The sequence below is a fragment of the Rhinopithecus bieti genome, unplaced genomic scaffold (assembly GCF_001698545.2).
Source record: "Rhinopithecus bieti isolate Rb0 unplaced genomic scaffold, ASM169854v2 scaffold_763, whole genome shotgun sequence".
In the NCBI taxonomy this organism is placed as follows: Eukaryota; Metazoa; Chordata; class Mammalia; order Primates; family Cercopithecidae; genus Rhinopithecus; species Rhinopithecus bieti.
The window spans coordinates 1468129-1495469 of NW_016803270.1; positions in this window are offsets into that span (position 1 = coordinate 1468129).

The window sequence follows — 27341 nt, forward strand, 5'->3', positions numbered from 1 at the left end:
ATGTCTTCTTTTGAGAAATGTCTGTTCATATCCTTTCCCCACTTTTTGATGGGGTTGTTTGTTTTTTTCTCGTATATTTGTTTGAGTTCTTTGTAGATTCTGGATATTAGCCCTTTGTCAGATGAGTAGGTTGCAAAAATTTTCTCCCATTCTGTAGGTTGCCTGTTCACTCTGATGGTAGTTTCTTTTGCTGTGCAAAAGCTCTTTAGTTTAATTAGATCCCATTACAATTACAATTATTTCAAAATAAAGTTTTAAAAATTTAACGAACAACAACGCTTGTAGGCTCTTGATTTAAGGGACTGAGAAAAAAGGGGGGTAAGAGAGGATTCACTCTCTTTCTGCCAGACTGTTTTTGAGCTGTGTTATTGGTCTCCTGCACTCAGACTGGAATTTACACCATCTGCTCTTCTGGTTCTCAGGCCTTCAGACTGGAACTGGAATTGTACCACCAGCTCTTCTGAGTCTCCAGCTAGCAGACGGCAGGTAATGGAACTTCTTAGCCTCTATGGTCATGTGAGTCAATTTCTTACCATAAATATCTCTCTCTTTCTCTCTCTCTGTGTGTGTGTGTGCGTATGTGTGTGCATGCATGTGCTTGTATATACTCAGTTGGTCTTGTGATTTGCTTTGGCGAACATAGTAGGGCAGAAGCGAGCATGTTGGTTCTGACTCTAGGCGTTGAGAGGCCTCATGTAGTTCTGCTTCCTCTCTTGGAGCTCTGTGCAGCCACTATATGAAGGAGCCAGGCTGGCCTATGGAGGTCAAGAGACCACATGAAAGAGAGCCCAGTTGTCCTTGTGAGGCCATGACAGACAAGTCCACAGTGAGTCAATACCCAAGAGAGGTCAGAAGAACTCAATCTGATGTGAAGTTAACATCAGATACATAGTTGAGCCAATCACACCCAGAAGGATCACCCAACTGACCTGTAGGCTCATGAGCAAAACTAAATGATTATTATTGCATGCCACTGAAGTTTGTTTGTTTTTTAATAAACAACATGATTTTGGTAATAAAGAATGATCCTGAAATTGGTACCAGAAATGGAATGCTGACATGACCAAGAATGAAAATGTGCAGCATTGATTTTAGAACCAGTCAGAGGGTGGAGGATGGAGAGGCCCTAAGCACACTGTCAGCAAAGTCTGGCGAAATGGTGAGGAAATTGTTTTAAAGCCAGAAAATGGCAACCTGCTTTATGTAATGGCAAAAGGACTTGTGAAACTGTTGGCCCTGCACACTATGTTAACTGAGAGAAGCTAGTCACAAAAGCCCGTAGACTGTATAGCTTCATTTATACAAAATCACCAGAATAGGCTAATCAATAGAAATAGAAATTAGATTAATATTTGTCAGAGGCCCAAGGAAGGGAGGAGTGGAGAGTGACTACCAATGGGTACAGAATTCCTTTTGGAAAACAAAATTTTCTGAAGTTTGATAGCGGTGATGGTTGGACAACCACTGAATTGTACAATTTAAACAGTGAATTTTATAGTATGTGAATTATTTCTCAATAATGCTGTTATTTCAAAGATAATTCTCACCTGCAGCAAGATATATAGATATTTCAATACGGAGACAGAGATATAAGATACGAAGATAAAAATATATCTAACAAATGTTTGCATTTGGCTAAGGAGATTCCAGGCAAAATGTTGAAAGTGTTAGCTGGTTGCTTCTTGCTGCATATGACAGCGAACACCAAGGAAAGATGAGATAAAGAAAGAACTGGCCAATTTGTAAATAGAATGACTTGCTGGATTAGAAAATGTAACAGTTACTCATTTCTAGTCTCTTCAGCCAGTGGAAGATTCTCAAAGTAAAATGTAGACTAAGACATAGATCAAATCAAGGGTGTAGCTGTATGATCTCTTGTTGAGGCCTCTGAAATAATTAAAGTAGACCATCTTGTCTGGACCAAAGACTTCTGGAATATTAATGTCATAATTTCACAAAAACCTAGTCTCAATGTAGCAATAAGTACATCTAGAGAGCCAGGTCAAGAAAACAATTGTGGTGTTGGCATCTGACCCATTGCAGTGGGTAAAACAATCAGATTAGTAAGAAACCCACTATGTTGTTTAGGAAATTGCACAGGAAAAAAGTATGGCCAGCTTGGACTAAAAGAGGCTAAAATTGTTCAAAATGTACAAAGGGCTTTGGGCTTCCTACTTTCAATACACATAAGCAAGTTAAGAAAGCCATTTATCTGCTAACATGGGCCATTTATTTAAATGTAGCCAAGAAGAGTGATGAGAAAAGAAAACCATCTCAGGGGGCACAACTAGGAAACCAGAAGGTGGAAGAAGAAATTTGCAGAAAAATAGACCAAGGAACCACTCCAAAGGACCAGAACCAAGGTTTGATTAGAGAATGAACACCCTTTTTCCCACTCCCACCCAGTGGGATTTCAGAATTGCTATGGACCAGTTACTGCTAGTATCTCCTATTCCTCCTTATTTTTAATGGGAGCATTCACTGCACTTGTCCTGTGTCTTGTGTCGTCATTGTATGTTGGGTCTTTCTGAACAGGTACTAACTTGTCTCTATATTTCACAGGCCCCAGATCAAGATGCATCACATCCAAGGAGACATGTGAAGAATTGATATGGAGTTTGATGCCATAATTGAATGAGAATTTGAGGGTCTTGGGAGGGTGCAAGCATATTTTGCATGTAGAAGGGATGTGAATAATTAGGACCAGAGGACAGCCTGAGACAAATTGATTACACCTATGCACCTGTGCCCACATCCTTTGCAATGTGACTTTGTTGCTCTTCCCTTGGATTTGGTTGAATCTGCTATTTGCTTTTACCAATATCATGCGGAGGGAGTAATGCTACGATGGTTCTATGCCTAGGACTTAAGACCTTTCACACTTTTACTTTCTCTTGGAATCCTGCCTCCACCATGAGAAAAAAGTTGACAAGTATGCTAGAGTATGAGAGACAAATGACTTAGTTGTCACTGTCACCCCATAGCTTACGACTGTAGAAATTCACTAACCCTGAAAGCAGAGCCACCTAGCCAGCCTGTAGCTAACTGCAGACATATAATGGAGCACAACCAAGACTAGACGAACCACACAGCTAAGCCCAGTCTAAAGTGCCAGCCTGAAGAATTGTGAACTATATAAATGTTTGTTGTTTTAACCTACCAAGTTTAAGGCGGTTTCTTATGTAGCCATAGTTGTCTGATATAATAGCTAGCAGAAACTGAGCGCTTAATATCAGGCATTGTTTTATGCACTTTGCAGGTATTAGCTCATATATTCCTTATAATAACCTTATAAAGTTGATGCTGTTGTCATTGCTGCTTTACAGAGAATGAAACAAAGATAAGTGAATTGATTTGCTAAGGTCACCAACTAGTTAATAGTAGAGCCAAGATTCAAAAGCAGACATTCTGGATCTAGAGTCCAAGCTTTTAAACAATATAATATATAATGATTGCTTTGAGCAAGAAGCTTAAGGACAAAGAGTGGTTTATTTACCTTTGTTTTCCCAATGCTTGACATCAAATAGGAGCTCAAGAAATATTGAATTTTCCATTTATATCAAAATGCACAGGCATGTCCTCAATTTCTGTATGTTACTAACAACTGGGGGCTACTACCTGCAGAATAAAATTCAAATCCTTTAACATCTATCTACAACGTAGCCAACAATGTAACTCCCACTACCATTTCTCATACATACCTTAGCAATTCTCTATCAGCCGTGTCCTCTGGTCATAATGTTCATGTATTCAGAAAACATTGATTAAGTAATTACAATGAGGTAGGTAATGGGTCTGGTGTTTTTTATGGATTAGAGAGGACTCAGTTCTCACAATTGTATGAAGAAGGTATTATACTCCCATTTTAAATGTGTACAAGTGTATTATTACTTAGGATACAAGTGCAGTTATATGGAGGGAACAAAAACGCCAGTGACTTAAATTTAAAAAAAAGTATTTCTCTCATTGAATAGTCCAAATATAGGCAAGGTTGGAAGCCCTACCAGGTAGCAGATTCCGGCAATTTCTGTCTTTTTTCTGCATTAGCCTCAACCCTGCCACTTCTGTTGCCTGGCCCAAGACTGCTGGATCAGTTCCAGCCATCCCATGCGGGTTCTGGCCATCAGGAAGGGGAAACATAAAGGAAGAACAGAAACTTGCCCATATCCCTTTATTTAATCTCCCATAAGCCAGAAATTTGTCACATGCCCACATCTACCATCAAGGGAGGCTGGGAATTATCATATTTAGCAGAACAGTCATGTGCCTAGTTTAAAGAATGTGTGTTTCCGAGGTCAGGAGATAGAGACCATCCTGGCTAACATGGTGAAACCCCATCTCTATTAAAAATACAAAAATTAGTTAGGTGTGGTGGTGCACGCCTGTAATCCCAGCTACTTGGGAGGCTGAGGTAGGAGAACTGCTTGAACCCCGGAGGCAGAGATTACAGTGAGCCAAGATCACATCACTGCACTCCAGCCCGGCAACGGTGCAAAACTCTGTCAAAAAAAAAAAAAAAACAAAAAAGAATGTGTATTTGACTGATCATGGTGACTCATACCTGTAATCCCAGCACTTTGGGAGACCGAGGTGGGAAGATCACTTGAGCTCAGGTATTCAAGACCAGCCTGGACAACATAGTGAGACTCCATCTCTACAAAAAATTAACCAGGTATGATAGCTCCTTATATGAATGTCCCACTTATCTACTCATTTCAGAGGCCAGAAAAAATGGCATTTAGCAAGATTAGGTAGCTCGCCCAACACCATGCAACTAGCAAGAGTCCAAATTGAGATTTGAATCTGGACTCTGCTTCCAAAGCCTGTTTGCTCTGTCCATCCTAGACAATTCAGCCAGAGAGTCATGATTTGCATACAGCCTTCCCATGCACTCAGTCAGCCACTTAACTATGCCACTGAAACAACACTTTCGGGAATTATAAATAAGAATTATTTTCTTGTCCTCATTCTTCAGGATTTTCTGGGCTATTTGACTCCATTGGCCTCCTTTTTAAGATTCACTCTCTCTTAGCCTTATGCAAGAGTTTCCTCCCCTCCTGGTCCTTTCTCTCTTAAAAACCTCATCTACTTCTTGGAAGCTCCTCTCTGGGCAAATTTCTGTGGCATCTTTGTCTTGGTCCCTACCTTTCCCTCAAGTTCCCTGGAGTGTATTCACCTGCCTATCAGACACTTCCTCCAAGTAACTGCTCCCAACCCAGACTTGTTATGTCCAAAATGGAACATTGTATCTTTACCCCTCCTCAAACCCTACCTACAAAGCAAAATTGAAACAGAAATGAACTAACTTCTGCTTCGTTTCCTTTTTATATTAGAGTGTCATCTTTTTCTGTATCACGTAAGTCCTAAATGCAGTAATTGCCTTTGCTTTATTTTTCTCTCCAGTCCACAGATTCCCCTACCCTGCTTTTATGGTCACTTTCTTTCCCACTCCATTGCTACCCCTGTGTCACACCCAGACACCCGTGCCAGGGCATTGACCCTTCCCAGGTCTCTCTGCTGCTCCCAAGCCCAGGTTGACAGCATGCAGCTGCTACAGTCACAGGTGACCTCAAACTCAGGCATTTGGGGTTTAATGCTTTGTGATCACTGCTTTGGAATCCTGAACAATTTTACCTTGACCTTATGCTTTGTGACTGAAGTCTGGTGGGACAATGGAGCATGCACTGGGACTTGGAGCCTCAGCTCACACACAACCCTGCCCCCCTGCAGCTTTCTGTCTCCCCTCATGGGTTCCTGGACCCCTGTGCTTGGTTCCCTGCATTCCACTGACCTCCTCTTCCTTGCTTCTGCAGCAATAGCCATTGCCCTACTCTCCCAACAGTGGGTAGGCACAGGCTTCGGGAAGGACACGGGCCCTGCAGAGTCTCAGGGCTTCTGCCGTCCCTGGTCTGGACTGCTAGTATCACAGAGCCCTGGACAAGCAGCTCAGCAGGGGCAAGTCTCTTACCTGACCCAATCCAGGTACCCAGCACATCCAAGTGCAACGCCCTTGAGGTCACTCATCTGCCATGGGTCGCAGCGGCACACCTTGGGGAGGGAAGATGCCTGGCTCAACTTCCCCGCGGTCGGCCAGGACAAAGCACACTGGACTGGGGCGGAGTGGGGTCCCCAGGTACCCATGGGAGACTACACTTTTCCTGCAAGTGTCTTGTGCCCAAGGAAATTGACATTAAATAGCGAAACAAAACAAAAGCAACAACAAAGTGATAGGTGGAGAGAGACAGCAGAAGAAAAGATACTCGCTTTCTATTTTAGGAACTTCATCAAACTTTTTTCTCTGCTTTTTGAATAAGGGGCCTGCTTTTCATTTTGCACTGGGCCCTGTAAATTATTCTTAAAACACCCCTTCATTCTAACAACTCCCTTTCACTTACTAGGTAACCCAGCAAAATGTAAAAATGCTAGTCCATTAGCCCTACAAGGAAGTTGCTCACTGCTCCAGACACCTGAACCTCTCTAACGCATCTCTCCCAATCTCTTTTCTTCATCCTTCCTGCCTACCTTTGCTCCTTCAAGCTCCTGTGGGAAATGCCAGCCCACATCCCCAGCCCTATCTGATTCTACCTACCTGAATCCTGCTTTGCCTTCAGGGCGTAGTTAAATCCACCTCCATGAAGTCTCCTTGACTTCCCAGGTGATAATGCCTCTCTTCTGAGTTTCTGTCTCACTCCCGCACATTTGGAGATTTTATGTATCCGTTTCTAGTTATCTCTTATACATTTTGGTTTTTATCCTTTTAAGGGGATTTTCAACGTCTTAAGGGAAGTGGCTGGGTCTTGGAGATCTCTGAATTCTCTAAATGTCAAGCACAATGTCTTGCACATAGCATATAGTGAATAGTTGTTGATTGTTAGAATTCATCCAAAGGCATGGGGAATAGATGGTCTAGTTGAGGCAAACAGTATGCAAAGGTATGGAGGTGAGAGTGAGGATGAGGAAGAGGGGAGAGTAAAAGGGAGGAAATAGAACCTCAGAGAGGTGATTTCTTGATAAGAGCTAGGGGTTCTGGTGGAGAAATGGCAAAATTTTTAAAAAATCACATTTCAGCGTCTCTAACAGCCATGTCGGAATGGTTCTTGAATCCTCAGCACAATTTTGCATGTCCACTCCAGCAGCCTCAGGTGCTGTTTTCATACATTGATCTTCCTAATTGTATCTCCCTGCTCCTTTGAAAATGTGATTTGCAAATCCAGCCTATGCCTTCGGAGTCCAAGTCCTACCGACCGCCTGTTATTGACAGAGACGGGAGGCTATGAGGACCCTCTCCTTCCTCCTGTCTTGCTGATATTTGCTGCAAGATCTGTCTCTTGGGAAGGGCCTTTGTAGCACTGTTTTACAATAATATTTTGGATAAAATGTTCAGTTTCCTCTTTGTGATTCTAGTCAGACAGAGAAGATCTGAGCTCAGTGTGTGAGAAACAGCAAAGGATCTGTCATTTTCCTTAAAACTGTTCTTGGCCAGAGCCCTTGTCTAATTTGTATAATGCATTGCTCCACGATGTTACAAAACACCATGCTGGTCTACAAGGCTAATTTATGGAAATTACAAGCATGGGTGGATTGGATTCTTTTTTATATTACAAAATGGTTTGACAGTTTGAATTTTTGTCATCTTTTTAAGTCTCTGAGGGATGAGTGAGCCCAGAAACTTCCTAACATTCCTGTACATCAGAATCTTGCTAATCTTTTGGTGGTCTGTGAGTCCAAAGGCAGAAAGCCTTTGAAAATGCCTCCTGCATTCAGTTCCACATTGCATTTCAAAGTTTCTCTTTGATGATTTTATTTTGGTGAGACCTTCTGAATACTGCTTGCGAGTTGGCTATTTTGCTCACCTTGCTTGATATTTTCCTAACATCTCAATAGCACTTTCAGCCAAAAGTATCCTCAACTGGTACATCAATGAAATCCTTAAAAAAAACTACATTAAAATCAACCTTTGGGGTCTGACTTAAATCACTCAAAACACATTTACACTGTAAAAAATTTTAATTGAAAGGATTTTCTTTTTTCCTAAAATATATGTATCCAACTGATCTTGAAGTTTAAATGTATTCAACACCACCAAATCCAGGGTGACCTTTGTAACGAAACAAAGAGCTACTGATTTGCTTAGCTTTGATGATAAATTCCACTTTCTCTAGATACAACATAAACTACTAAGGATTTGTCTATTAGGAAGGAAGGATACTGCAGTGGGTTTGTTTTTATTTAATACCTAAGTAATAGATACTTGAGATAATATTTAAATGCATCCTACATACTCCTTTTATTTCAAGAAATGTAGCCTCACATCAGTTTTTGTCCAAATCAAGAAGATTACTAAATAATAAAAGTACGTTTTGTCCTTTTAATAAACTCCTTCTCCAATCTTAGAAATCATAAAACAAGAAACAAAAGCAAAAGTGTTTCTTAAAATCATCTATTACCATCATAGTCGTCTTAAAAACTTCAATCAAATCCTTTCCTGAAATCTTCCTGTAATTAGTGTGTGGAATATCTACTTTTTATTCATTCATTCATACAACAGATATTTTCTCTAAGAATTCTCATTTCTCCATTCCAATTTTGGCTTTGCAAGCAAGTCTGTTATTTATTTCTGGGACCGATCGATGTGTCTCAATTTACTCCTCAAATAATTATATTCCAACACCCAAAGAGCATAAATGTAGCAGCCTAACTATTTAACTCAAATTTGAAATCACTAGTTATTCATGTTAATGGTTATAATGAGTTTTTAAAGCATATATTATCATTATTTAACATGCCAGAAAGGGGGTTCGGCATTTCTCTTCATCACTAAATTTCAAAAATCGCTGAGATTAAAATCACACCAGACTCTTTTGGTTGACCTGTGGGTGTTACAGGGAAGTTTTCTGCCTCTTTACCACCTTTTTCTTTTAATAATATCTCATGTAGAGTAAACAGCACCACAGGATGAAATGAACTGTGCATTTTTTCCATTTTTCTCCTACCTTGACCATGCATTTATGCAGGTTTAATTGGCGAGATAATAAACATGATCATTTTCTGGAAGAAGAGCTTGTGACGGTGTAAATATGACTCTCCAGTGTCTTCACACATACTCACACATGTCCAGGCACCATTCCCACTCCCCAATCTCACACCCTTGTGAAGTTGCCCCCAGCCATTCATGCTGGAAAAACCAAGGCTATTCTTGGGTTTACTCTGCAGTGAGTCAGCTCAATTCAGACAATGGAAGATTGGAAGGAAGGTCTTGATATTTGGCTTTTGTGCTCCTCCCTCGAAAGAAAGCAAATAGTAGCCCTGTCTCCAGATTCTGTGTCTGCCCCACTACTCTGCCTCATCCAGGTCACTGCCAAACCCAAGCTCTCAGAACGCAAAGCAGAGATACCATGAACACAGGGGATTGGCTCAGACCAGCAGTGGAGCAGAGCACTCATTCCACAAGGACTTGGAACCCTAACATTGCTTTTCCCACTGCCTCTTGGGTTCCCAGTCAGGGTTCCTGCACCCTGGCCTGGTAGGGTCAAATCGCTGATTTTCCTATTTTGACTTTTCTTTCTTTATTTATTTTGAGACAGAGTCTGACTCTGTCACCCAGTCTGGAGTGCAGTGATGCAATCTCAAATTCCTGGGCTCAAGTGATCCTCCTGCCTCAGCCTCCTGAGTAGCTGGGACTACAAATACATATCATCCCACACCTGGTCAATTTTTTTTTTTGTATAGATGGGGTCCCACACTCCTGAGCTCAAGCAATCCTCCTGCCTAAGCCTCCACAAGCTATAGGATTACAGGCATGAACCACTGTGCAGAGTCTGATTTTCTTCTGTTGCCTGGCACCTGCCCCATCTCCTGCTTCAGGAAGCTCTCTCACTTCCTTTCCATGAAGAAACCCAGAAGAGGCTACTGGAGGTTCACCCTAATTCAGCATCTTCTCCCAAACTGCTGCAGTGCAGGCTGGTAACTACTCCCATGACTCTGCAAAGAATTTCCTCACCAGGTGTAACAGTGTTAATTTTCAGTTGCAGACAATCATAATGGAAGGCTGTTTGGTAAAGTGGCATTTGCGAGGACTATCTAGCTATGACATCTCAGCTTTCTGGCCATGTGGGTGTCCCCCTCTCTGATTCCAGCCCAACAGGTCAAAAAGGACAATCTTCCTGTTACCAATTCTTCCATCAAAGCTGACTGGATTAACAGCCGACTGGACAAATATTCAGGCTTTGGCCATAACAGGCTTTCCCTCTGACTTAAATTGTCTTCTAAAACATATTACCTAGGTTGAACATAAATTAGATTTCTACTCATTCAGAATGAGCTGTGCTGCCTGCCTGGCCACCAAGGATTCAGTCGGAAGTTCTCTCCATCAACGTCAGAAGGTCTTGGAGATGTTTTTTGGCTGTTTCCAATGTCATTCCAAACAGCACTCCTTCAGCACAGTAATAGAGACCAGATTTGGTATTCAACGGCATAGAGACTTCCTTTTCTTTCCTGCCAACTTGAGGCATCTCTATAGCTGCAAAGGACGAGAAGATTCAGTAACTGCCAAGACTAAGTGAATGAGTCCCCAACAGCCATAGTAAAAATTATGAAGGAAATAATGGGCCAAGAACATCCAGTGCAGAAACAATGGTCATTTTAAGTCTAAATGTCACAGCTTTTATGTTACAAAAGAAACAAGCAAATTAATAGAGACTTGAGCCCCAAAGAAATTAGTCTGGAATTTAGAAAGAAAGTGTGACAAATAAACTTAAAGTTTTTAACGAAAACTGACATTTTTATCTAAAGCACAGTCTTGCATTTCATCAAACTTCTCCTTAGAAGATCATAAAATGCTCCATTATGAATATAGTGGAAACTTGATGAACTATTGTTCTTGGCTTGTTTGCAAGAAAGCAATAAAGTTGCCTTTTCTTGGCTGTTATCTAGATTGTTGTCATTATCCGTGACATTGCATGAACCTGTATTACCTTTAATTTTGTTTTTGCAAACTGATAGTCATAAGAAAATCTCCTCTTTTCCACTCAGTGAATTACTTTATTTTCAATCCTTCCTTGGGTATGATCTCAGCTCTGGGGGAAAAGGCACTGAGAAACTCTTAGAAGCTTGACAAGGACCAGGGGTGGAAGTCAGTGAGAGAGGCATGATAAAACCCTGATCATAAATATACAGAAAGCATGTGTTGCAATTGTGTGATCACCCTTGTCGTTCAAAATCTGCCCCATTATAAATGCTAGTCATGAATGATAGAATTCCAAATTGGTGGACACTTGAGTGGGCACTTCTCTTTCTCTGGTCACCCAGCCATGCCTAGGAAACTGAAGAAGACCACATATTCAACTATTGGATCCAACTGATGTTTGATGGCTGGGCTGTCATATGAAGAGGAGGGTTTCAGCCAAAGTGGCTAAATTGGTTCTCATTAAGACAGCGAAGCTGAGCATGATGGTTCACTCCCGTAATTTCGGCACGTTGGGAGGGCCAGGCAGAAGACTTGCTTGAGGCCAGGAGCTCGAGACATGCCCGGGCAATGTAGTGAGACCTGTCTACACAAAACTAAAAATAAAATCAGCTGAGCATGGTGGCACATGCCTGTAGTCCCAGCTACTCGGGAGGCTGAGGTGAGAGGATCACTTAAGCCTAGGAGATGGAGATTGTAGTGAGCTATGATCATGCCACTGCACTCCATCCTGGGTGACAGAAAGAGATCCTGTTTTAAATAATTTAAAATTTAGATTGTAAAAATAAATAAAAGAAAAAAGAAAAAGATGGCAATGTAGGGAATGAAACCAACCCCTCAACGTTTTAATACAGGCCTCAGAGTGGCAAGGCCAGGCCAGTCACCCCAGAGCCTCGCCTCACTGCCTGCTGCTTGGGGGAAGTCATTCTCAGAATTAGGTGGCGCTCACAGTGGCAACAAAAGAAGTTAATATAAAACATGCCAAAATTCTCATCTCTTGCAAGATTAGATGATAGCTGCAAAGCAAGCAAAAGGGGAAAGCTTCAAGTTTGTCAGCCAAAAGCATGCTGATGGAGTAGGAATGTGGAAAGCTTAACAAAGTTAAGGCAAGAAAAAAAAAAAAAAAAAGACCAGGGTGGTGTTGTCTAACAAGGAAAAAGACAGGAACAAGAATGTGGGAAACTATACTAATGTACGTATTGAGTGGCCTGAGCCCTCCAGGCCCCTCCAGGTTGAAGAGCACTGTTCCCCCATCCCATCCCATCTTCCCTCTGCCTGTCAGGAACCTTAGTTGAGACTTGAAAACATCTACAATAAAACGGAGAGACCCACAGTGAAAAAGTTCCACCTAGAAATTGAGACGAGGCTGGGTGCAGTGGCTTATGCCTGTAATCCCAGCACTTTGGGAGGCCGAGATGAGAGGATCACTTGAGGTCAGGAGTTTGAGAGAACCCTGGTCAACATGGCGAAACTCCGTCTCTACTAGAAACACAAAAATTAGCTGGGCATGGTGGTGGACACTTGTAATCCCAGCTACTCTGGAGGCTGAGGCAGGAGAATCACTTAAACTGGGGAGGCAGAGGTTGCAGTGAGCTAAGATCGCACCACTGCACTCCAGCCAGGGCAACAAGAGTGAAACTCCATCTAAAAATAAAATAAAATAAAATTTAAGTTTAAAAAAAATTAAAAAAAGAAAGAGAGAAATTGAGATGAGAACTCAGAGTGGGGAGGGGATTTTATCTGAAATAGACCCTAGAGTGAAGGTAGAAGTATCCCACAAATTATGCAATTTAGGTCTCATTTTACAAATCAAGAGAGAAGGGGGTTTGTTCAAGATCACAGAGTACCGGTGGACTCTGAGTCTTCTGACTCCTTCTATGACGTGGCACTAGCTCTCCGGGACTGAGATGCCTAAGGAATAATGAAGCTAATGGAATTAGGTAACCCATAACCCGATTTCTCATCTCTCAATGAGATCAGGAAAGGAAATATGAAGTCAGGATGTGCGTGACAAGAAGACAGGGCAGTTCAGAGGAGACCAAGAGTAGACATAGATTTGTGCTGATATCTGTCAGGGAAGTGACTTCTGTCCAGGCTCTGGGGGTCTGCAGAGGTGAGCAGAAGAGCTGAGCGTCCCAGGCAGGTGTACAGGGGAGGACTCAAAGATCAACAGCAGCAGGCGAGACCAACCTGTTCAAAAATGGGGCAAAGAAATGGGCTATGGACTTATCTTAGGTCAAAGACTCTTGCCTCTCCAGTTTTATAAGGTTCCTGCTATGTAGAAACACAAAAGACTGCCTAAATTGCGGTTCACCCCAGAGAGAGACAGTGCCTCACAGGCGCTGATAACGCTGTTCCCAACAGATACTGGGTATAGGCTTCTATGAATGAGGCTTTGAAAAGTCTAGGAGACTTCACCACAATCAGCAATTAAACTAGGTTTAACTACTGAAAAGAATGGATGTATGTTATTAGTTGGGTTTCTGGATACAAAACACAAAACTAATTAGAGCTACTTTTCATCCAAAAACAGGGCAAAAGGGAAATTCACTATGGGTATACAAGCCCCCTTATGGAACCCAAAGTCAGGAAACCCTCAGCTTTCACCAAGGGACTGGGAACCGCCAAAAGTCTCCACTTGCTCTGTCCGCTCTGGTTTGGAGACGGCTTTATTCCTCTCTCTCTCTCTGCCCTCTGACTGTCTCTGCCCAGCCCTCCACACTGGGCAGGAGGCCGTCACTCCCACAGTTCCCAAATCCACAGGTCACAGAGCAGCTGTAAGCAGATTCCAAATGGCAGGTCCTTAGGCCTAGCACCAAATACCTGGAAAAAAGCAAGTGCTCCTTCCAGCTAAGATCTGGAGTCTACCTCTGGCCTAGATGGCTATCTCCAGGTAATGCTGTGCTGCAGTGAGATGGAGATGCGGGTTGTGCAAACAGTTTGCAGACAAGGGGCAGTGGTAGAGCCCTAGGGCATCTACGGTATATTCATGTGTGGAATTGAAGGCTTCTGGAATTTAAGATGAACCTTGGAGAGCCTCCAAGCCAAGTCAGCCATTTCTTAAAGAAAAAAATCTGAGGCTCCAAGAAGGGAAATGCTGGCCTGAGCTTATAAAACTTGTAAATTTCAGAGCAAGGATTATTTGGAAGTCTTTCTGTTCTACCATTCATTCGTTCACCTCATAATGACCCATGGCTTGTCAGCTTGCTGAAAATATAACTGTGTTCCAACCAGACAGGGTCTCTACCTTCTCGGAGTGTACAGATATGGGGGAAGATCCTACAAACACATATAAAATTATAACCCTGATCAATGCCAAGAAAGCCAATGCCAAGAAAGACACTGATGCTATTTAGTGTCATCAGGCAGGTCAAATGAGTAGGTCCCAGCACTGGGCACTAAAAAAAAAGAGAAATTGCATCTAAAATAAACATTGACATTTTTCTAATTTTGTCCATCAACATAACTTATGTAGATACAGTATGCCATTTTAGAATCTTGAAAAGCAGTTTGAAAACACCTATAACTGTGGCACAGTCCTCAAAGTATGTGATTGTTTACTAGCTAACAGCATTTTATCAATACATACGACAGGGTTAGGCTGTGTCCCCACCCAAATCTCATCTTGAATTGTAGCTCCTATAATTCCCACGTGTTGTGGGAGGGATCTGGTGGGAGATAACTGAAGTATGGGGGTGGTTTCCCCCATACTGTTTTCACGATGGTAAATAAGTCTCATGAGATCTGATGGTTTTATAAAGGGAAACCCCTTTCACTAGGCTCTCATTTCTCTCTCTTGCCTGCTGCCATGTAAACATGTCTTTTGCCTTCCACCACGATTGTGAGGCCTTTCTAGCCACATGGAACCGTGAGTCAATTAAACCTCTTTTTCCTTATGAATTACCCAGTCTTGGGTATGGCTTTATCAGCAGCATAAAAATGAACTAATACAACATGCATCTTTATTTTGTTTAATTGGCATTGGTGAACATTTGAAAACAGTGGAGATACAATGTCAACTCAAAACACACTGACTTCTTCAAAGATTTTCACAGTGCAACCATCTTAGCGATTTCTTTTTCAGACATTTGTGACTCCTCAACTAAAATGTTGTCATCAAAAATGTAAAAGCCTATGACAAATTAAAATGACTTTGGTTTGGCTAAGGCCTTCGGCTGGAAAAATATCATCACATGTCTTCACTTCTCTTGCATGTATGGAATTGTATATTTCAGAGATTTTTCTTTTCTTCTTTTTGACTAAAACCATGTCAATTTCAAAGGATCCAGCTGCCTTTCTCTGAAGGAAGTACTCCTGATTTTTGTGTGTCATTGTTCTCTTCTGTTGTAATGTGGCTCCTTCTCTAAACAAGAGGCATTCCTCATTTTTTTCTTCCATTCCATGAAACGCAAACTAAACTGGAAAAAAAATAAGTCCAAAATAGCATCCTCCTATTTTGGCAGTTTTATATGATTATAACATGCTAGAAATGTCACCATAATTATAGCAACAAATTATTTCAACAGTCCTCACAAGTGATGCTATTTATAGACAATCAGAAATGTATATAGAGAATGAATCCACCTTAACAGAAAAACCTGCTAATGGTTGTCTTGAGCCTGGGGCTGGGGCCACCTGGCACTGCGTGATTAAATGCGAAAACAAGGGTTTCCATGAGTCTTCATTGAAACACAGAACATGAGAAATGAAATAAATAAAGAAGGACATTTAAATGATTATAGCTTGGCATTTACTCTGCATTCCTAATGTGTTAGGTACTATGTATAAAAAACTACAATCACTGCTTAACTGTCTTTCAAGATTTACAACTGATTGTCATATCAGAGAGAGCAGCAGGTTCAGAAGAGGTGACTGTTAGGAGAGCAATGTTTAGGTCAGGGAAATAAATTAGGATATGTACATATCCCTTATCTGTGATCATTTGTAGGCTATTAAGGCTGGGAAAATTACCATTAATTATTACATACCATGCTTTCTTCATTTCATCTTGAGCAGAGGAAAAAGAGTTGGCTGGAATTGCTTGTTTGTTATTGGTTTTTCCCTTTTTTATTTTTAGCCTCTTTCATTTTATGGTTTTTATATAGTTTTGCTTAACAGAGCTGTAAATTCAGGGATGAAACAAATTTCACAGTGACTCTTTAACCTCCACTGCTAGGATGCATTTGCAGAAACTTCAATTTAGCTCAGAGAATTTGGTTGGGATGGATAGGGTTCAGAGAGGAGGGAAAATCATTTAACCAAAAGTAATCCCTCAATAAATCAATTTGCTCCAAATTTCATCTGTATTTTTTGCATACTGGTTAATGCTGTTGTCTCCCTGGGTCACTGAGTAGAGCTGACATCACTGTCATTGTGAGGGTAATGGGTCAGAAGTTTACCATCTCTGCCCAGGAGCCTGACCATGCCACTCTGGGACACCTCCCAGGGATGTGTGAGCGCCAGCTGCAGTAGCTTATAATGACAACCCTATGTTTGACTTTTTTTCGCTTACAAAAAATATGTCCTTAAATTTTCTTAACCTCTTTGTGAATGTCTGCCTTTGTGTCATTAAATGTTTACCTGCCATATATTTTAGATTCAGTCAAAAATTGCTTTTTCCCCATCTGTGTTTTTCTGGTGTGCACTATTGCCTTGAGTCTGTAGGGCTACATTTGTCACTAGTTGGCTGTCATTACACTGTGGGAGCATGCATACAGAATGATGCTTATTGCAGGGCACAAAACTGAACTTCTAGCGGCCATTGCCTGCCATCCAGGAAGTGATCTGGGGACACACCTCATGGAGAAACGACAAGGGTACAAAGGTTCCTCAAAGGCAGCAAACAAAGATTTCAGGAGTTCATTGCTGGTTGCTTCTGATCCACGTGAAGAACCAACCTAGAGAGGAAAAATAATAACAACAATAAAAAAAAATCCCCAATAACATGTGTGCAGCAGGGACTGCAGCCGTGGCTCCATTTGGAATGAATAAACATGTGTTAATCATTAGAGTTTGAAACTGATCCCAGAGTATGTTGCATTATAGCTACAGACTTGCAAAATGAAGCATTGCACAGACAATACCTATGCATGCCTAGGATGGCAACAAAGCCCCCCCTCAGTGTAGAGCTCAGGATGGGCTGGGGAGGACAATGTGATGTCATGGGTCACATTTAAGAAAAAAAAAAGAGATGAATTTTCTTCCGAGGCAGCAAGATGTTCTCTGGCACGCAACCTATTGGCTTTGTAAAAGAGCTCCAGATGGATGCTGAGAATAAGATACTAAACACAGCAACAACATGCGAGTTGGACAGCTACCTGACAACATGGGAAGAAGCCTGCAGAAAGGGTCCCTTCATTAAACTAATAATACACCTGCTTATGTGGTTAACTGAAGCCAAGGGCTGGGGATAATTCTACAAAAAGAAAAAAAAAAATAGCTGCCATGGTAACCTGGACAACGACAGATCTTCTGGATGTGACAAAATTCCAGTCTGAATTACACAAAGTCACCATAAGCCCAGAAAGCAAAGTAGATTTAATTAGTTGGTTAAGTCTGCAGCACAGGAAGAAAGGCAACACTTGTCCTTTATTCTCTCTCCAAACTAACAACGCGTCACTAGCATGAGCGATCCTCGAAAAGGAGAATTTTTAGCTAAGCACATGATTGCAAAGTGATGCTTCACATGGGAAATCCCCAAATTTAAATTCCCTCAAAATTCCCCATCCAAATTAGCTGGGACCACTTGAAGGATGCATAGAGAACAGGCTTCATTATATGTCATATCTAAACATTGAGGCTTCAGATATTCCTCCCCACAGTCACAGAGGTCAAAATTGACACTTTCTAATTTTAGCAGTCAACAGAACTTTAGCACAAGAACCTTCTTCGTCTTATTAATAAAAACATATCTGGTAAGTACACATGGCATTGTATTGAGTATTAAATAAAGCAAATTTCAACAGAGCAAATTCCCATAGACCAGGAATTTACTACCCAAGATAATATCCATGTGATCATAGACAGATACGGGGAAGCACATTAAAGGCACTGAAAACTTCTAAAATGAAAAGATTTATAGGGCTGTTGAGCATTGATTTTTTTCTATAATCCTCATTTTAGTGGCAACTCGATTGTGTTTTTTACTATTATCAATAGCTGCTTTTTATATTTTTCCGTAACTCCCATCTTTGACCACTCTTGGTCTCATTCCTAACTCCCCTTCACTGAGTCCTCTTCCTCTTCCTCTCTAAGGTTGGTGCAGGCATCTAAGCTCATCTTTCTCTAATTTACCATTCGACCTTCACATGTTTCCCAAAGACTTCTCATGTATTGAAAAATTGAATTCTTCTCCATTCATTTCCCTAGCTTTATATCAATATTACCACCACTCTTCCAGGGCTTCCAAGCTTGCAACTTCAGATTTGGTTATCTGTGTATGCCATTTCTAATCAGTCACTAAGTCTTTTTGGTTCTTCCTTCAGATTTTCCTTCAACCCCACCCATCTATTTCATATCTGTCAATAACAAGGGGATTATAGCTCTGTTAACAGATCACAGTCTCTCGGGTCTGTATGCCTTGGAATACATGCTTTATTCAACATCATTGGGTAATAAGCAATTGAAACACAAAATAGTTGACAATAAGAGATATTGATTATCAAGACTCGGATGAACCTCATGGACCTCAAGACCGGAAGCAAAATCCAGGTCCCAAGACTAGAGCTGAGAAAAGTGTCAGAAAGCAAGATGGCGTTTCTCCTTACCCAGAGGAGGCTTTCTTCTCTCGCTTTCCTTGGAAACCCACTCTTTGTTCATTCATTAGCATGCAGATGACTACCAGGCATCAAGAACTCCCAGCTCTACTTCCGGTCACCACTGCTACGGCGACATGCCTGGATCTTTTGGTTCAAATTCTCCAGGGAAATAATATACAGGACCAACTCACCTGTTTAACCAAGACCACACATGCGCATGGCTGCTGGAGCACTGATCAGGGATGGCTGTGTAGCAAGGACTAGAGGCCCTCCCTAAGTCTATCAGCTCAGGAAGTAGGAGAGTAAACATGGCTGCTGTTTAAAGAGCCTGTGGATGGACATGGACTTTAAGGAGCCCAGGGAAAGACAGGGAATGCAACAATTCTTGTCGAAAGTGCTGTTTCCCAGAACACCCTTTCCCCACCCATCCACTCGGAATGCTCCTCCTACACATTCTTTGAAACTCAGAAAGGGTCATTCTTTTTATTCCACATTTCATTCATTTCGCCTAGTGCCCCCAATAATAACAATCACACCCTGTCTGTGCTGTCCCTCTTTCTTGAGCTCGTACCCATGACTGCACAGAAATCACTAAACAGTAATTATTTATTTCCATGATTGTGTCTCCTAGTGGACTGACAGTCCCCTAAGTTTAGGTTTTAAACTTTATTCATTTCAGTATTCTCAACATTAAGCACAGTGTCTGGTAGTAAGTGCTCAACAAATGTTTTGTTGACTGAATTGCTTTTAATATGCTAATTGGTTAATTAATATTTATGAATGATGTCTCCCGAGTCTGCCCCTTGCTTTAGGGAATTAATTGTATGTAATTGAAAGGGCAGAAGTTGGAGTTAGAAGCAATGAATTAGAAGCATCCATAGAAATATGGATGAGTCTTTAAAAAAATAGTCCTTCATAAAAAAAAGTAAGGACGATACATAATTAATATCACTTACATAAATTAACAATATATGCACACAAAATAATACTCATTTTTCAGGAACACATGTAAAAAACAAATACACATCAAACACACTGAATTTTTTGGCTGTGAAAAGAGACGAATGAAAACAAGGCATAGGAATTTTTTTTAAAGGATAAAAATAAATAAATAAAACTTCCAAAGGGGCCCGGCACACATCAAAGATGATAATGTGTCTTGAACTGAGGAAAATAATTAACTCAACCATCTGCTTTTGACTTAAAAATAAAGAATAAAGAACAGGATATGCTTTAACATTATAAAAGTTTAGGTTTATACCCCAGCTCTTACTTGCTAGTGAATTGAGACTGGAAAAGTTACTTAAATCTCATTGTGCCCTAGTTTGCCTGTTTATAAAATTGGGATCTTATTATCGACCTAATTGGGTTGTCTTAAAATTAAATTGGAAATAATATATACAGCACACGTCACATAGGAACACAAGAAATGTTCATGTAAATGGATTCCTTCCAGGCAGATCACCTGAGGTCAGGAGTCCAAGACCAGCCTGGCCAACATGGCAAAACCCTGTCTCTACTAAAAAATACAAAAATTAGCTGGGCATGGTGGTGGGCACCTGTAATCCCAGCTACCTGGGAGGCTGAGGCAGGAGAATCACTTGAACCCGGGAGGTGGAGGTTGCAGTGAGCCTAGATCGCGCCACTGCACTCCAGCCTGGGCAACAGAGTGAGACTCCATCTCAAAAAAAAAAAATAATTAATAAAATAAATAAATGGATTCCTTCACAGACCCCTTGCCTGAATTTACCTATAGATCCTTCCAGTTCAAATATATTCACCAAATCCATCTTTCAAAGACATTGTGCCCTGCTCAAAGCCTTTCTATTGTTTCCTGCTTCCTGTGTTATGTATATTCCAATTTACTGGGAATTGAGCAGAGGTGGTAGTTACAAAGTAGGAGTGTTAGAAATGATGTGTTAAATCTTGTTGTCTGTGAATTTGATCCAGTGGGGACGGAGAGATGGCACAGGACAGGGAAAGACTGCCCCATACCATAGGGTTAGACGATGGAGCTGGCTCCTGGAACACCTTTCCTGCTTCTGTAATATGAGGAGTGGCCTCAGCTGTCACCTGATGATCCACTGCTCAATGCTTAGTGATTCCAGGACTTACCAACTTCCTTTCATAAACCTTTAGCTCTAGATATACCAATTTTGTTTTCATCTTCTCAGTAGGAGTCTTGAGATTTTCGAGTCTATGACTTTACTGAAGATATTCTACATTTGGAATCTTGTGTCTTCTTGTCTCCTATTTTAACATTATTCATTCTTCAGGGACCAGCTAAAACCTTAACTTCTGAATAAAGCTTCCCTAGAGCACCCCGAGTTTTGTGTAATTTCTCCTTTCAAGATGGCCATGCTGGCTGGGCACAGTGGCTCCTGCCTGTAATCCTAGCATGAGGCGGGGAGAATTGCTTGAGGACAGGAGTTGGAGACCAGTCTGAGCAACATAGCAAGATCCTGTCTTTACTAACAATTAAAAAAAAAAAAAAAAGCCGGGCATGGGCATGGTGGTGCATACCATGGTGGTACAGCTACTCAGGAGGTTGAAGTAGGAGGATTGCTTGAACCCAGGAGGTCAAGGCTGCAGGGAGTCGAGATCGCATCACTGCACTCCAGCCTGGGTAACAGAGTGAGACCCTTTCAAAAAAAAAAAAAAAAAAAAAAAAATGACGGTCATACTTATTTGTCATTAGGTACCATCTTCTCATAAGATTGAGTCATCTACACAATCTGAATTCTATTCATATTGAGTGTAGAATGTTTTATCTTTATGGTATCTTTCATAGTACCTAGACAGTGACATATATAGTAAACTCTCAAAAAACACTATTTAATGAAGAAGGTGGTTCAATAGTTTAAAATAATGTCATATTCTGGTGAGTTAATTGAGGACAAAAATTGCAATTTATTCAATCAGTCAAAAAAGCGTGGGTAGAGGAAATAACTATCATAACTATGAGTCAGCAAATCTGTGAGTCAAATTTGTTCTTTTGAATTTTTAGTTTCCCTCTGTCTTTTTCCTCATCCATAGCGGTTTATGTGTATATTACTTTGGGATAAGTCACAACCACAATATCGGCTTCAGTTTTGCCATTTGCGAAATGAAAGTGCTTGACTACAACTTTCTTCAATTGGAATTTTACATGGAAATTCAATCTATAACACACAGAAATGTAGCTGCTGCAACCGAAGTTGGGGAGGAGGTGGGATCCCCATCTTCTCATCTGTGCCTCATTCTCCAGTCTCTTTGAAGCTGAGCTTGAAAACCCCAGGATGAAATAGCCCCAAAGGCTCTCGGATGTCAGTTGCTGACTCTGTTCGTGCAGGAAACTGAACACCCTCTTGCTTCTTTTGTACTACCTGTCCATCAGGCTGGCTTTCAGGGTGGCACAAATTACCTAGCAGGCCATCCAAAAAAGTAGGCACATCACTACCCTCCCACATTTCTATAAAGATCAAATAAAATAACATAGGTCAAAGTGTTTACCTATAATGAGTCTTACCAGAAAGGCATAATGGAATTATTCATATTCAGCTATTAATTATTATATTACTACTTTGTGACACCATTTAGAGACAGTTATCTTAGTTTTCCTGAAAGATGAGGAAACAGGGGGTCAAAGAAGTTAAATAAGTATCTCAAATCTGGCCAATCAGAAGTAACAGAACAGAACGAATTGCAGACATTAGTTTTTACTCCAAAGTCCACGATGTTTTCAAAATACTGTGTGGCCTCAAGCTGACTTGAAAAAGACTCCCTTTGATAGAAGATGACCCTTGAGAAATACTTTTAAAGTAAACTTATAGGTCCTCCATCACGCTAACCTTGACTGACATCCCTGAAGAGTTTGGGGTAAATCCTGTTTGATTCTCAGAACAATCCTGAAACACAGGCGATGTTGAGGGTGATGGGATGAGAGCCTGTCCATGAGCTTGGTCTGCAATAAAAGATGACAGAGAGGAGGAGCAAAGACCAAGCAGTGGGATTTACTGGTACTCAGGGGTTACTGCTCCTGAGGTGTGGGTAAACTCTATTCTGAGGCTATTTCTCTGGTTCCTGATCGTCTTTCACTCTTGGTGATGGCTTGACACAATTCCATGCTTGGTTTCTAGGCACTCCCTTTTTAGAGATCTCAGACTAATACCTCTCATGGTACAGGTAAGACCCACACACAACGCACGTGCACATATTTACTGACTACTTTCTGGTATTAAACACGTACACTTGTTTTTTGTTGTCAGCTCAGAGGCCATCAGTCATGACAGTGGGCTGATGATGCCACCTACATTACTGAGATAAAGTAACTTATCTAAGATCATGCAGACAGTGACAAATTCAGTGTCCAAACCTCAAATCCATGGCATGGCTTTTGGATGAAGCATGAAGAACTGGCCTGCATGTTACTATATTGCCATCCGATCCTATTAGTGGCATATGGGTTGTGCAAAATTCAGTATTTTTTTCCCCAGGAAGCTATTTGATTCTCATATAACCAAACACTGAAAACATTATGTTTCATGTCCTCACAATATGTACTGTGATAGAAATGGAGCATGAGAGCTTGTTCTGTTTTAAGAAATTTCTCCATGAGGGGTGGAAGGAAGCAGGAATTACCTTTTCCAGGTTGAGCATCCCAAATCTGAAAATCTGAAATTCACAATGTTTCTAAATTCAAAACGTTTTGAGCATAGACATGCTATGTAAAGGAAATGCTCAATGGAGCATTTTTTATTTCAAAATTTCAAATTTGGGGTGCCACAAATATCCAAATATTCCAAAATCCCTAAAAATCCAAGACTGAAACACTGCTGGTTCCAAGCATTTTGGATAAGGGATACTCAATCTGTATTCATCTTTTGATCCTTCTGTTTCTTTTCTTTTGCAAGTTATTTTTAAACAATCGTGCCCAAGAAATTAGCTTTTTTTTTTCTTCTCTCCTCTGTGTCCATAGCTCCCTGTGGAATCCTAAGTACATCTATTCAAAGAGGAGAACCCCAGGGACTTAGCAAGGGCTGACTTTGGAGAAGGACTTCAAAAGATGCCTTCTCATAGGTGCCCAGAGATTCATTAACCTCGCTTCCGAAAACTGCTGGGACTAGAATTTAAACCCAGAGCAAAGAGTCCAAAACCTTTGCTTACAACTTGTGGTCTGCTTCCAGTAAATCTGGGTCTTCCATCTAAGGTTTCATTCTTGGCCTCAACACTTCACAGAAAGATATGTTTTAATATAATTCACAAAAACTGGTTATATTTGATAAATTATTAATACAAATTAAATAAACTTCAACAAAATTTGAACCCAATATCATTAGGTGATTTCCATTTAGAATTTCTATTAATTACTCTGATTTAGTCTAAAACGAATACAAAATATGATTGCAATTCAACACATTTTAAATCTTGCATTTTAATTTCATGGGATAAACAGGGAATGAAGAAGGGAAGAAAATTATTACAATTCGAAATCTACAAAACTGTTCAGCCCTCGTTTGTTTTATTTAAAAAAAAAAAAAAAAAACCTTGGTTTTCAATTTATTCAAATCAGTGTAGGCACTGCAAATAAAATTTTAGAATGTAGACAGAAGGTCTGTGAAGAATAAATTATAGGTGTTTTCCCAACTGGTTTGTGTGATGCATTTGCTAGATCATAAAAGTTTAATTCACTAAAACTTGGTTCTTCTGAAAATAAACTAACTGGACTTGAAAATCGCATTTGTTCATTTACGGAATTTATATCGCTGTCCACAACCCTTGGCAACATGGAAGACAGACAGAGAGAGAGAGAGAGAACAATTTCTGACATTAACAGGTTCATAGCCTAGAAAGTAGGTTGCAATTACTTGAAGAAAAGGAAGAAAAGTACAGAAACATACATTCACTATGCTGGAAATCTCAGGAAATCTTTTTTTGTAACATGGATTACATGTTGAATTCCCTTGCCCCATTTTGGTTGTATGTAGCTTGCTTACCAAAAAAAAAAAAATGGGTCCAGTGTTTAAGCATCAGTGAAAATACAATGATGAATAAACCATAATCCTTGTCCTCAAGGAATTGCTGATCTTATAATCACTGATAACTAGGTGGTTTTTAATAAGAAGGGAAGTCTCCTGTCCCCACAAATCAAGAATGGGTAGCTTTGAATAAAATAACTAGAGACAAAAGAACAAAATAGCTAAGTTGGATTTTGTAGAAAGGGGACTATGTTAAAATTGACAACTGACTTTTCCATGACAAGCTCAACATAGAAGAAAAACAGACTTCAGGGAGCCAATTTGAAATCCTGGGCCAAAAACTGGCTGTGGTTTGGGAAGATAATGCAGACCCAAAGAAATCTGTGAGAATGGCCTCTCTATCTATACGAAGCTGAATGCTTATCTACACTGGATACTTAAATGTTTTTTTTTCTTTTTTTGAGATGGAGTCTTACTCTATCAGCCAGGCTGGAGTGTAGTGGTACCATCTTGGCTCAATGCAATGTTTGCTTGTCAGGTTCAAGTGATTCTCCTGGCTCAGCCTACCAAGTAGCTGCAACTACAGGTGTGCACTACCACGCCCAGCTACTTTTTGTATTTTTAGTAGACATAGGGTTTCACCATGTAGGACAGGCTGGTCTTGAACTCCTAACCTCAAGTGATCTGCCCGTCTCAGCCTCCCAAAGTGCTGTGAGTCACTGCACCCAGCCTGTTAAAGAGGAATTGGGACCGCCATCTACCTATAGTAAGTAGTGACCCCTGACCCAGAAAAGAGTTTCAAAGGTGGAAGACTGAATGTCAGAAGCAGAAACTGCAGGATGTACACCCTGCACGCCCCCTCCCGCCTCCCACTTCAAGTCCCATGACCCTCGCCCTACCTCTCAGCACCAAAAGCAGCAAAGCTAGGCCACCAGAAGGGCTACATCATCAGCAGCAGTAATTTAGACCCTTAGCAACAACCAGTTTAGACCTTAATGACTGTCATTCTGCACTTTTTCACTCTGCAGAATATAGATAAAATAACAAGCACATCAGAAATGTGGTAAGTGAGAAATTGAAATTGTAAACTTGGACTTGAAGCCTGTACTTTAGTGCAACTTTTAAACTTCAGTCTTAGAGATTGTCTGTTCATAATATGAAACTAAGACCCAAGAAAACCTTTTAAAAATCTGAATCAGCCTGAAATCCCAGCACTTTGGGAGGCTGAGGTGGGCAGATCATGAGGTCAGGAGATCGAGACCATCCTGGCCAACATGGTCAAACCTCGTGTCAACTGAAAATGCAAAAATTAGCCAGGCATGGTGGTGTGTGCTTGTAATCCCAGTTACTCGGGAGGCTGAGGCAGAATTGCTTGAATACAGGAGACAGAGGTTGTAGCGAGCTGAGATCATGCCACTGCACTCCAGCCTGAGCAACAGAGCAAGACTCATCTCAAAAAAAAAAAAAAATCTGGATCAAAAACTTTTTTGTGTGTTCAGTATAATTGGCAGATTTGAAACATAATCCATGACAGTACCCACCTGAAAACCCTTGAATTACTTGAAAAAAGAATCTCACAGAACCATGGAAACTCAAGTTGGAGAGAACTTGGAGAGTAATCTCCAAAACCAAGGAATTGATTTTCCGGGGAATTCTGTCCTTGGAAGTACCCAGGTTATTGGTGATTCTGTACCAAAAGCTACTAAGGTTTGAATGTTTGTCTCCTCCAAAACTCGTGTTGAAACTTAATCCCCAATGTGTCAGTATTGAGAGGTGGGGCCTTCAAGAGGTGATTGGATCATGAGGGCTGTTTCCTCTTGAATGGATTAATCCATTCGTGGATTCATGGTTATCATGGGAGGGGAACCGGTGGCTCTATAGGAAGAGGAAGAGAGACCTGAGCTAGCCCATCAACACGCTTAGTCCCCTTGCCATGTGATACCCTGAGTTGACGTGAGCCTCTGCAGAGAGTCCCTACCATGAAGAATGTTCTCACCACATGCAGCTCCTCGACCTTGGACTCTCAGCCTCCATAATTGTAAGAAATACCTTCCTTTTCTTGTATATTACCGAGTTTCAGGTATTCTGTTATAAGCTACAGAAAATGGGCTAACACAGAGGCTAAGGACTGCTTATCCTTCAATACTCCTCCCATATCGTCATTGACAATGTCTGCCTATGTGAGAAGCTATGCTACTCACATTTCTGAAACTAATTGGTAAATAATACTATATGCTTGCCTCCAAAAACAGGACAAAGTAATTATAACAATTACAACAAAATAATTTGAACTAGGAAACACATAAGGGAATCTTGTCATTCAAAGCAATAAAACCAGGCCAGGTATGGTGGCTTATGCCTGTAATTCCAGCGCTTTGGGAGGCTGAGGCATGTGGATCACCTGAGGTCAGGAGTTTGAGATCAGCCTGGCCAATATGGCAAAACTCCATCTCTACTAGAAATACAAAAATTAGCCAGGCATAGTGAGAGGTGTCTATAATCCCAGCTACTTGGGAGGCTGAGGCAAAAGAACCGCTTGAACCCTTGAACCCGGGGGGCAGAGGTTCCAGTAAGCTGAGATCATGCCACTTCATTCCAAGCTGGGCAAAAGAGTGAAACTCTGTCTCGAAAAATAATTAAATAATTAAATAAATAAATAAATAA